At 41.8% G+C, this 11,828-nt stretch overlaps 1 pseudogene; it reads right to left on the reverse strand.

Annotated features, from left to right (window-relative positions):
- Positions 1–620: 620 nt before the first annotated feature.
- Positions 621–1,589, reverse strand: LOC146822262 (olfactory receptor 2D3-like; annotated as a pseudogene).
- Positions 1,590–11,828: the final 10,239 nt, after the last annotated feature.

Here is an 11,828-nt window from a genome sequence, read left to right on the forward strand (position 1 = left end):
CATCCCTCACGCCCTTTAACCCCTTGCGTGCGCACGACTTCTCCCGGCCATCGTGCATTATGGTGGGCGTGTGCGCACGACGGCCGGGAGACGTCATGACCACGCCCGCGATCGGAATGTTCAGCGCTGCGGTGGAATTTGCGCTACACGCAAGGGGTTAATAGCAACTGCCTGTGATTGTAAATAGAACTGGGCATAAATTCAGTCCTGTAAATAGTAGTCTACCTGCTAGTAACCCACCAGGAATATGTGTAAGCCCAAATCATCAGACTATCCCTATCTGCTTTGTGTTCATATCATATTATGAGTTAAACATCTTAATATTTTGGGGAACAAGCTTCATTTTTCGCTATCAATAACACTACCTTTACAATACTTAACGTCAATGTGTACCTAGGTTCTCCTGACCTACTATTATGTTTAATTACATTCTACAGTAATCCATGATGTACACTCAGTGATGATGCAAATTAAATGTAATTTGTATTTATGTTCCACCTTTTTTCCTTTGACCCTGTATATTCTGCGGTCATCAGTGATTTATCCCTGACCAGCTCATAATGTTGCCTAAGTGATTTGGCTCAAGGGTTTCTTTTATTTCACAATCTTACTACTTATTTTCAAACACGCATCTTCTGAATGGCTGCTGAACAAAAGTAAGATGTGAATTCCAAATGTGCCCTTAAGAAAACATTCTTCAGAGCCATCTTCACATCCTTATTTCGTAGACTGTAGATAATGGGGTTGAGCATTGGTGGGGTCACAGTATAAAATACAGAGATCATTTTATCCCAATTTCCAGAGTTTTTAGACACTGGTCTCATGTACATGTAGATGGCGGTGGTGTAGAATATGGTGACAACGATCAGATGAGAGGAGCATGTGGAGAAGACTTTTATTCTGGCTTCGGAGGAGCGGATTCTCACAACTGTGATAATGATTCGGATGTAGGAGATTGCAGTGAAGAGGCTTGGTATCAAAAGTATAAAGATTCCTGAACAGAAGATTATCATCTCTGTGTCGTGGGTGTCCTCACATGCAATCTTCAGAAGAGCAGGGGACTCACAAATAAAGTGATTAATTTTAGACTCGCATACTGGCAACCGTAGTGTAACAAATGTGACTGAGAAAGACATCACACTGCCAAATAACCAGCAGCAGGATACTAATGTCAAACAAATAGATACGCGCATGATGACTGTATAGTGCAGGGGAAATGTGATGGCTACATAACGATCATATGCCATGATTGCAAGGAGCACACATTCTGTAATCCCGAATAACAACAAAGTGTACATCTGAGCTGCACAGCCAGTGAAGCTGATTTTAGTCCTTCAAAGAAGCTGAGCCAACATGTTTGGAACAATCACAGTTGCAAAGCAAATGTCCACAAAGGAAAGTTGTCCTAGGAAGAAGTACATGGGAGTATGAAGCCGAATGTCACTGATGCAAGCTGTGATAAGGCACATATTTCCAATTAGAGTCAACATGTATACAATCAAGAATAACACAAAGAGAAAAATCTTCACAGTCGGATCCTTAGATAGGCCAATGAGTAGGAACTCCGTAATCAAGCTTCCATTTTCCATTTTCAAGGACTCCACTTTCATACCAGCTATAGAAAAAGAAGACACACCCTTAATAAATACATTGCACATAAAGGTAGTATTTGATCAGATAGCACAAACAGTGGATGCACATCTTGATAACACCCACACCACACACTGTTCAACTTGCACTCTCTGCAGTGCTACATTCTTCATGCTCCAGACATAACAAACCTCATCACTTAAGGCAACATCAATGCACTTTTCATCCCTGAAACATGGATCATCCCAATCTCCTTGTACATCCTATTCATTCTTGTTCCCACAGGTTACATCATGCAAGATGTTAAGTTCTAGAATATGCATGGATCCACAAAGTTCTAACCACCCACCAGCTCCACATGTGTCCTGATAAAAGTGGTAGACCACTTGTGTGGGTGAGACTAGAGCTCATGAATGGACAGTGCCTAAAACACAACATGGACACATTACAATTTGTCACTAAAAACCAACCCTCTTTTGCAATTTGGGCAGGTGTAAATTGTCATCCCTAGCTCATCAGGCATCCAGGGAAAGCTATGAAGCCTGCATATTTCTGCAAACTACACACTGGGGGAGTTCAGGGCAGTAAAATGTTGTGTGAATGTCATGAGGTTTTCTTACTCTGAACCCCTTGCAGCCCTCAAACATTGGCTAAATACACCAATGCAGATGTCCTACCATTGCTGAGATGGAGCGTTCCAGAATCTGTGGGGATCCAAATATATCTTACCCTACGTTCCTACACATCCCGCACATGGTACCCCACCTGTGTAGGTAGATAAAAATGGTATCCCACCAGTGTAGGTGGATCTAGCGCTATACATTTCAAACATAACGCACTGTTAGATCTGTCTGCCTTAGGGTAATCTTACCCCAAACATTTTGCCTATTTGCTTCCAATTTATGCTGGATTTTTGCTTCTGCTTGCCTCAGGACTCTTTGCACCGCTTACAAGTGCTAAAGTGAGTTGCTAACTCCCTGAATATGGTTTGATTTGCATATACCAAATTGGCATATTTGACAATCAATCAATACTTTTTTGTTTATGTTAATTAAAACCATAACAATGTCATGAAGCAAATTTAGGTATCAATAATTTGCGAAAATATAAATGATTAAAATGTATCAAAGAGAACACAAAGAACATGTTACTTATTTTGTCCTAAAAGCTGGAAGTAATATCCCAATCCTGAAACCAGTTAAAAAAATAATATGTAATTCTGTATCATGAAATTGTTATCAGGTTTGCGGTTTCATCAGGTATTAATATTAAAAGCTTTTTGATATTTTAAAATTGCATTAGAGTTACTGAACATTACTGAGTTGGCAGTATCTGCTTCCATCAACCATACAATCTTTTTCATAAAATAGTACAAATTTTATCATTTTACAGGTCAACTGAGAGTCTGTTGTACCAAGTCCTCTAATGATGGCCGCTCTACAAGTTCAGATCCCTCTTTCATTAAAAGCCTTTTTTAGGAGCGATACATGTTTCGATTTTAAGTTGGGGCAGACACAAATGAGATGGATGAAGTCTTGCCATGCTGCACCACATAAGCTACATGTTTTGACGCCTTTATACTTCCATGCAGGTTGATCAGCCAGGCTTGGTAATATCCCAAATCTAAGTGCCATTAGCTTTCGTTTCAAGTGGGGCAAATATGTTGTACTGAGGTATTCTACCAGTCGGAGTGATGTATAGGATTGGAGAACCATCCAGGCATGGAATCTTTTGGCTAAGGTGCGTTTGTCTTCTGATGATGATTGTAGCTTAGCTGCTGTGTTTGTGATGCTACGGAAGACTTGGAAGGAGGGATTCTGCGCCCAAAGTTTGGTTGTCTTAGTTTCCTTCAATGCCATTTTCAGGAATTTACCGTAACTTGAGCTTGGATCATCTTCCTGGGCTCGCCACAAGGCGTAATTTAAGATATTGGATTGGTTCTGCCAAAGTTTGTACCAAGTTTTGATCGTAGCGTATTTTCTCCCTATCTCCTGTTTGATAACGCCAAATTCCAGTTGAACTTGGGCCGGGGATGCATTCTGAGGTAGACTAAAGACTTTTTTATAGGCCTTTGTTTTCAGGGAGTCTAAGAGTATTCTGTCTTTGCCATTTAACGCTATGCTTGCATAGGTTACTGCTGGTAGTAGTTTGGCGGCCTTCACTGTTGTTAGTGGCGTAAAGGAAGGACCATGTAGTTTTTTTGCAAGGGCACAGAATGCATAAATAATGCTGTTACCTTTTTTCCAGATATTGTCTCTGAAATTGGAAATTAAATCTTTTGTCTATATATACCCCCAGATACTTGTAAGTACTAACTATTCCAAGGCTCGTCTCTCCCAGCTTGAATTGATACTGATGTCGCGTACAGTTTTTGATTGACATCGTTTTTATTTTGGTGATGTTAATTTCCAGGGCATTGCTATTAGCAAACATTAACAGCTCATTAAGTGCTCTCTGTAGGCCTATTGTAGTTTGAGTAAGCAAAACTATGTTGTCTGCGTACAAGAGGTGTGTTATGGGCAATGTTGCCAGGCACGGAGGATGTGTATTTGCCTGATCCAATCGGGGTGAGAGATCTGCCATAAAAAGGTTAAATAAATGGGGGGCTAGTATACAGCCTTGTTTCAGTCCGATCTCTGTTTGTATCTTCCTTGACAATTTTGTGGCGTTTGCTATTTTCACACGGACCCACGTAGACGTATGCAATTGTATTATGGGTCATAAAATTGTTTCCGGGAGACCCGGGTTCTGTAGTTTGCTCCATAACTGACCACGGTTCACATGGTCGAGCGCAGCTTTGAAATCTATAAAACACAGTTGTAATGTTCTTTGCTGGCGTTTGTACTTATCTGATATTGTGGCGAGGATTAAAATATTTGTTGATGTGCCACATCCTTTGGAAAACCCTGTTTGATTGAATGGAATCAGTCCTTTTGTGTTGGACCATTCTACCAAGTCCTCCAGGATTAATGAAGCAAAATATTTAGCTTCAACATCAGTAAGTGTGATTAGCCTGTAGTTTGCCGGGTCTGCCCTGTCACTTCCCTTGAAGATCGGGTTAATGATTGACCCTTTCCAGCTCGAGGGAAGGGTATTTGTTAAACCGATTTCATTATAGAGACCTAATAATGATTTTGCCCAATAATTGGGATCGCCTCTGAAAATGGCCTGCGGGATACCATTTGGGCCTGGGGCCCCATCGTTGCTTCCCAGTTTAATTATTCTTGAGATATCTTCTATTGTATAGTGTTGACTTTCCAGGGCTGGTTGTGGGGCTGGAATGGTACTAAGGTCTTGTGGTGCAGGTGAATTCTTCCCAGAGAATTTAGGCTCCAAAGATTTGCAGTTACTGTCTGTTATACTTTTAGGGACTTTTGTGGGGTCTTCAAATATTTTATTTAAATGAACTACCCAACCAGCCTCTGTTGCAAAGGCGTTATTTATTACTTCTTTTGATCTTGTTGTGCATTTACTAATACCCAAGGGAGCCTGTTGTTTGTTTGTTTAGCACAAGAAAGTAACTTTGTCCAGAATGTCTCCTGTTGTGCTTTCTGGTCCTTCCAGATGTGGTTATTACACTGCTTCCTGATATTCTTTATTTTCTCCCAGGTGTGGTTTGGGACTTTCAGTATGTTGTTTTTTCTCACTGCCTTTCTCAGTTCTTTTCTTAGCGAGTAGACCTTGCTGGAGATATTTGCATTGGGCTTAAACCTTGTTTTCTGTGCGTAGTTAATTTTTGGGGGCTTGAATTAATAATTTATTCGTGAAAGTGTACCAATTTTCTGGTGCGTTGTTGCCTGGAGCGATCTTTGTTTCAATGATTTCTTTTGCTGACAATATTAGTTCTGGCAGTGTTTCTATTGACCATCAAATACGTTTCAGCTTGGTTGTGGTCAATTAACCCGTTTCAATAGGAGCAGGGCGGAGTTTTAGGTTGCCTGTTTCCAATTCAAGTACCTGATATGAGTGATCACTTCAGGTTGAGTACCTGATAGTATATTTCACCACACGGGCAAGTAGTGGAAGCGTTAGAATTGCATAGTCTATAATTGACTGAGCGTGGGCACCCTGATAAGTCCATCGCCGAGGCGTGCCATCTTTTGTTCTACCATTTAAAATTCGCAAGCCAAGATGTTCCAGTGCTAGAACCAGCTTTTGCCCGTTCAAATCGTGTCTTTTTATTGTAGAGGATGTTTGTGAGGGAGCACACCAGAGCTCTTTATCTGCTGTTAGTTGCTCATCATCATCTGGTTTATAGACTAAGTATGAATTGAAATTGCCAGTTATTATTACCACCCACACTGGGTTTTCAAATCTGATTGAGGTGATTATTGACATCAGTTTTTCAGACTGTGCAACTTTTTTACTAGCGTTCGGGTGAAAATAGAGGTTAATTTGTATTACTGTTGTTGTCTGATTTTTAGGCCCTTGGACCATTTGTATTACTTGTAGGTCTGATGTGGTACTAGGAAACTGTTCAGTTTTAATGTTTAGAGCCGTTGATATATATACTGCTAGGCCACCCTTTGGCCTTCCATATTTATGTGTTCTGGTTGCCGTTACATGGTGGAGTGTGTAATTAGCCACTTCCTTGCACTCCATCAGCTATGTTTCTTGGAGTGCAATAATATCATAATACTTCCAGTATGTCGGGCGGTGTTGTCCTCTAGTTCTCTTTTTGCACCTGCGATGTTCCAGGATAGAAGTTGTACACTATTATTATTGGTGATTTTTCCCTTTGTGGAATATCATTCTTTTTTCTGGCCGTTTAGGGCTGAGGCCATCCAATTCCATTTATTTGTGTCTTGATGTGTGGTTTGACTGCCAGTAATATCTTCGGGAGGGCTCATTTTTCCCCTTGCATTTTGTAGTACTGAGTACACTGGGATGATGCGTTCCTCTTTTTTAGGTTTATTTGGCACATTCAGTAGAGGTGAAAGATATCGTGGCTTAGTTGGTCTTGCCATTGTAAGGCCCCAACCTTTAAACTCTTTTCTGGCATTCATTTTTAAAGCCAGTATTTCATAATGTTTCCAAGTCAATAGTGTTTTTTCCGTATTGCTACTTTTTTCTTGAGAAATAAATTGATTCGACAATAGGTCTGTGGTGGTCAAATGCTTTAAGGTTGGGATTCCAGCTATGAGTCTCAGTATGTTCCCTCTATTAAGGAGATCTTGTTGCCCCTGAGAGATGTAATGGGGGTTAATATGATCTGCTTCATTCAAGTGTTTTCTTGATTATTTTCCAATGTTATTGCTGTGGGTACTGAATGCTGTAATACCTCTATTTGATTGAGTCCAGGTCTATCACCTGTTTGCATATTGATGATGATTGTGAGTTTTTCCTTCGGTGCACCTTCTTTTGAAGGGCTTCTTTGGTCCATTACTGGGCTGCCCTTTGTTTGCACTGGGTTATTCCTGATATCAAATGGTCGATTCACCACAGTCAGTTCTGATGCACATTTTATTTGCTTCTGTCTTCCTTTGTTTTCTGGGATGACGTAATCTCGGGATAAATTGACTACTTTGCGCGTTGCTTCATTTTATTCTATATTTTTGTATTTCTCGACTTATACGTCTGATTATCTGGTTTGTTTGAGAATCATGTTTGTATTGAGTCTGAGGGTTTCTTATTTTTACTTCCAGTGGTTTGGTGTTAATGAATGCTGTTTCGGTTTGTGTTTGATTTGTCTGGATCATATTGATCGATTCGTCTGTTTCTTGGTTGTGAGTTAATGAAGTTGACGAGGTGTAGTGTCATTGTTTTTGCTCTTCCTCTACTATAGTCCTCTGTGTACTTGACATTTCTTGACATGTTTGTAATGTTTTGGCTTCAAAGATATGAAACCATCTCCTGCTGATATTGATATCTTTTATTGTGTTCTGATTGTTCTTTCTGGATTTCCTTGCTCGTTTCCTCTGTCTCTTGGTTTTCCGGAATATTTCTGTCTTGCCTTGGCCCTTTAATAAGGCCGGAAGAGGATTTAATGGACCCATTTCTTTGTCTAGCATCCTTATCCCTTCACTGATGATCTTTGGTTGTACTCTTATGTGTACTTCCTTTGGTTGTTCCTTCCCGAGATTACTGATGTTATTTTTGAGATCTGTAGCTCTGTCCGAGGTCATTGATGAATCTACTGTAATCAATACATCTAGATGACCATTAAAGGAAGTGTGTTGTTTGGCTGTGGGGACTTGCTGATAAGATTTGTATTTGTCGCCCGACAATCGCCATTCTTTTGCCTTTCCTTTAAGATGCTTGTTAGAATTGCTGGTACATTACTTAGCTTATCGATTATTGGGCCACATATACAATCTTTGCCTGCTGTTGCAAGTTTTTTCTCGCTCCTTGATTCTCAAGTCTGCTAGCGTTTCCAGTTTCGTATTGATTTCTACGATATACGAGGCGATTATATTCATTAAGGCAATCTGTGTGTCTAACTTGTCCAATTGCATATTAAGTACTGTTATTGTGGTTTCTAGCACTTTTAACAGCGATAAATATGCTGACTGATGGATCCCCTCTTTTATTTCAAATGTGGGCCCTGCTCAACTTCTATCTCTGCTTCTATTTCGTTCCTTTGCTTTATCTGCTGTTATTATGTTATTCTATAAAAGACTTGTTTAGATAGAGCTGATTTGCAACCGTGGTATCTAATCTTGATCGTTTCTCTTTGCATTATGACTCATTTGGCTCTGTGTATGGATGGGCTGTTCCAATGTACTTGATATTTCAATTATTGGTAGCAAGTGTTCTATATCCTTTTCTCTTATTTCTTTACTCTTTCCATTCTCCGATCGGTTAAGAGTCTCAGCTTCCAACGCCTGCAGGAGGTCAGTGTTACTTGATAATGATATTGAGCGCAACCATGAGTTGTTTTGGTCAATATTTGCAGATTGGGGATTATCTGATGTTTCCAAATGTAGTTCTTCTGACATTTGTTTGAACAGTACTATATTTGATACTGATTTTGGTGTTGAGTGTGGGTAGTCAGAGGCATGGACTTGTGCCTGTATGACTAAGTGGCTGCTGTTTTGTTGGTCTTTCACGATGAAATTTTCATTAGTTTTGCTGACCTTCTGTGTGCTATTGGTCTCCGAGTCCTGGTTTTCGGGTTGATTCATTTATCTCCTTCGATTTCTTGGAACATTGTTTTCCTGTTTTTTGTACCAGTTGCTTTCTGGGTCTCCCTGACCTCATGTTTTGCTTTTGTTGCCATTGGTTTTTCTTTGTGCACTGTTAGGCTGATTGGCTGGTTGGGGTGGTTACGATGATTGATTTCCTCCCTGAAGGTACAGGCTGTTTGCCCGAAGTTCTCACCCAAATTTGAAGCTACCTGCTCTTTTTTATTTTTATTTTTTATTTTTATTAACGCCACTTCAGCCACCAAGTCCAGCCAATCCTGCCGGACTCCTGTTGGTTGTATCTTTTGGGTTCTTTTTGCTTTACTCTTTGCTCATGCACTGCTCTTGCACTGTCTCCAACCGGGTATGGGAGGACCATACATACCCCTACACCCCCGTATAGTGGCTTATCAGAGCCTGCACTCCTGTACACCCTCGCCAGGCTGCTGCCTCTGGTTTAACGTGCAGTCAGCTGAGTGCTGTGTGCTGCAGGGAGTAAACTGTGGGCGACTGGCTTTCAAATGCTATGCAGATATGCAGTCGGCGCTGAAAACAATTGCAGGATTCTAGTGCTAACGGAGACACAACTCTAGCTCCAGACCTGGAGGGTCAGGAGAGTCATGGTCCTCACTCAGCCCCCCTGCCGTCCGCTCATGGAGGCTGGGGGAGCCAAGTCGACAGTGTCCGCGCCGAAAGTTTTGGGTCTTAGGGCTTAATGCGTCCTTCTCTGTGCAGAAACACAAGCTGGTACTTAATTTACATTTGCCCCCACTTCATAAGGAAAAACTTCCTGTGCCACTCACCAATGGAGCCCGATGGAGCCCGATAGAGCCCGCAGTCCGCAATCTGCAGCCACAGCAATCACACGTTTGCGGGCTGTCAGCAATATGCAATCCTAAGTGAGAAGCAGCCTCTGTCCGCCTCTAAAACGAGGGACGCCAGTTGCCAGATCCTCGGGTCCCTCAGGAGCGCAGTCACTTTTCACTCATTTTTGCTCGACCACCCGCAACCACTGCTAACGGCAGGCCCGCAAGGGGAGCAAGGGGGATCAAAAGAAGAGACCAATCCGTAGGCTGGCTCCCGGAATTGCGGTGGTGGTGGCTGCTCTCTCGGTGTTCTTAGCGCTCTCAGCGGCTACTGCTCCTGCTCCTGCTCCTCAGACACAGTCGGTTGAGCGCAAGAGCTGGACTGGATCCCCTTCCCGACAGATGTTCTCAAAAACTCTGATTGCTTCTACTTTGCCCCCGAACCTAGACAACTTTTCATGGCATTTTTAATCTACTTGTAAGTCCCTTGTAGAGTAATATATGATATCCCTAGGTCCTGTAAATTAAATGCTACCAGTGGGCCTGTAGCAGTTATTGTGCTACCCACCTATGTAGCACTCTAAAACTTGTCCCAGGCCTGCCATTGCAGCCTGAAAGCAGTGCTGCACTGCAATGTTGACTTGGCATTTAATCACCTCGCCAAGCCCTAAGCTCCCCTTTTATTACATATAAGGCACCCCTACTTTAGGTCCTAGGTAGCCCATATGGTTGCTTGTTTTGTAATTAAAAGGTTGGACATGCACTTTAGAGTTTCACATGTCCTGGTAGTGAAAAACTCCCCAAATCGTTTGCTCACTACTTTGAGGCCTACTCATTCCGTAAGATAACATTGGGGATTCCTTATAACCTTTAATACGCTGTAATTCCTAATTGAGAGGACGTAGGACTACTATGTTTGGTACCTATGGAATTGTAATGAAAAATCCTCATGGTAAAGTTGGATTTCTCATCACAATATTGAAAATGCCACTTTTAGAAAGTTGACATTTTCTTGCCCTTAACACCTGCAGCCTGTCTTGGGTCGCATGACTGGGTTTAGCTGACAGTTAGAATTTGTGAATTCCTCCCAGACAGTCACATAATAGAGGAATTAGGTGTGACTCCATGGGCCATGACTGGCAGGATGGGGAAGCGGAGGTATGCACAGCCTCACTTACACCTGAATATGCTGTGTCCTATTTCAACACAAAAGGCTTAACAACCCTGTGTTGCCACTGCAGCCATCTTTGAGACAGGGTTGGGGAGTTCAAGCACTTCAAAGGACCTTTCCAGAGGCTTCTTCCACCTTCCAGTAGAAGGGTAACTGTGTATTAAAAAAGGCGCTTCAAGAACTATTCTTCAGTTCACTACTTGACCTGTGGAAGGACTCTCAGAGACTGTCTGCTATTTCGACCTGCTGTGCACCATGCCAGACTGCTGCTGTACTTGGAAGGACTGCTACGCTGCCTTGAACCTTGGGAGGCTAGCCCTGCATCCACATCTGTATCCAGGACTAACAGAAATGACACCAAGGGCTAGTCTACTGGCCTCCTTTTCAGAGGCACAGAGCAAAGCAGGCTTCCACAATCTTGGACCCAGCCTGAGTGAGTCCTGAACCCACAAGAGGCCTCTATCCACTCCTTGACCTTTGGTTGTAGAGCTAAATGTCCAGATGGCCAATATACAAAACTGAGGACAGAGACAAAATTTGGTAAAAAAATGCTCTGAGAACCAGGAGGAGAACAAGACCAACCTGCTTACCTATCTGTCTGAGGTACATTGCTGGTTGGAATGACTTTGCTGCTTCTCCTGCTACGTTCTTCTCCGCAGTAGCAAATCTGTTTCAGTAGTTCTTCGCCAAAAGGGTATCTGACTTTGTAGAACTTTTTTTAGCTACAGCTTTTGCTTCACTGACATCTGACGACGGCACTCCCTCCTCAGATACTCCTGTAGGCTTGCCTAACTTAACTTCTACCTTCTCAGACATTTTTTGACTAAGCCCAATCTACTTCCTGTATCCAAACCACAATCTATTGTGGTCAGCCTTAACGTTTGCTGCTAGATGTCCACGGTTTGCGCTTTGATCTTTTAAGCACCATTTTTCATATAAAGCTTTAAAAGTTCATAATTTTGGTTCTACTGATTGGATTTTTGTAATTGTGATTTATTAAAATTGACTCTATTTTTCTAAATTGGTTTAGGAATTTTCTTGAGTTGCGTTTTCACTTTATTACTGATTGTATGCTACATACATAATTTACACGTTGCCTCTAAGTTAAGACTGCTTTTGGTGCCAAGCTACCTGGGG

This window comes from Triturus cristatus, chromosome 6, assembly GCF_964204655.1.
Source record: "Triturus cristatus chromosome 6, aTriCri1.1, whole genome shotgun sequence".
NCBI classification, from domain to species: domain Eukaryota; kingdom Metazoa; phylum Chordata; class Amphibia; order Caudata; family Salamandridae; genus Triturus; species Triturus cristatus.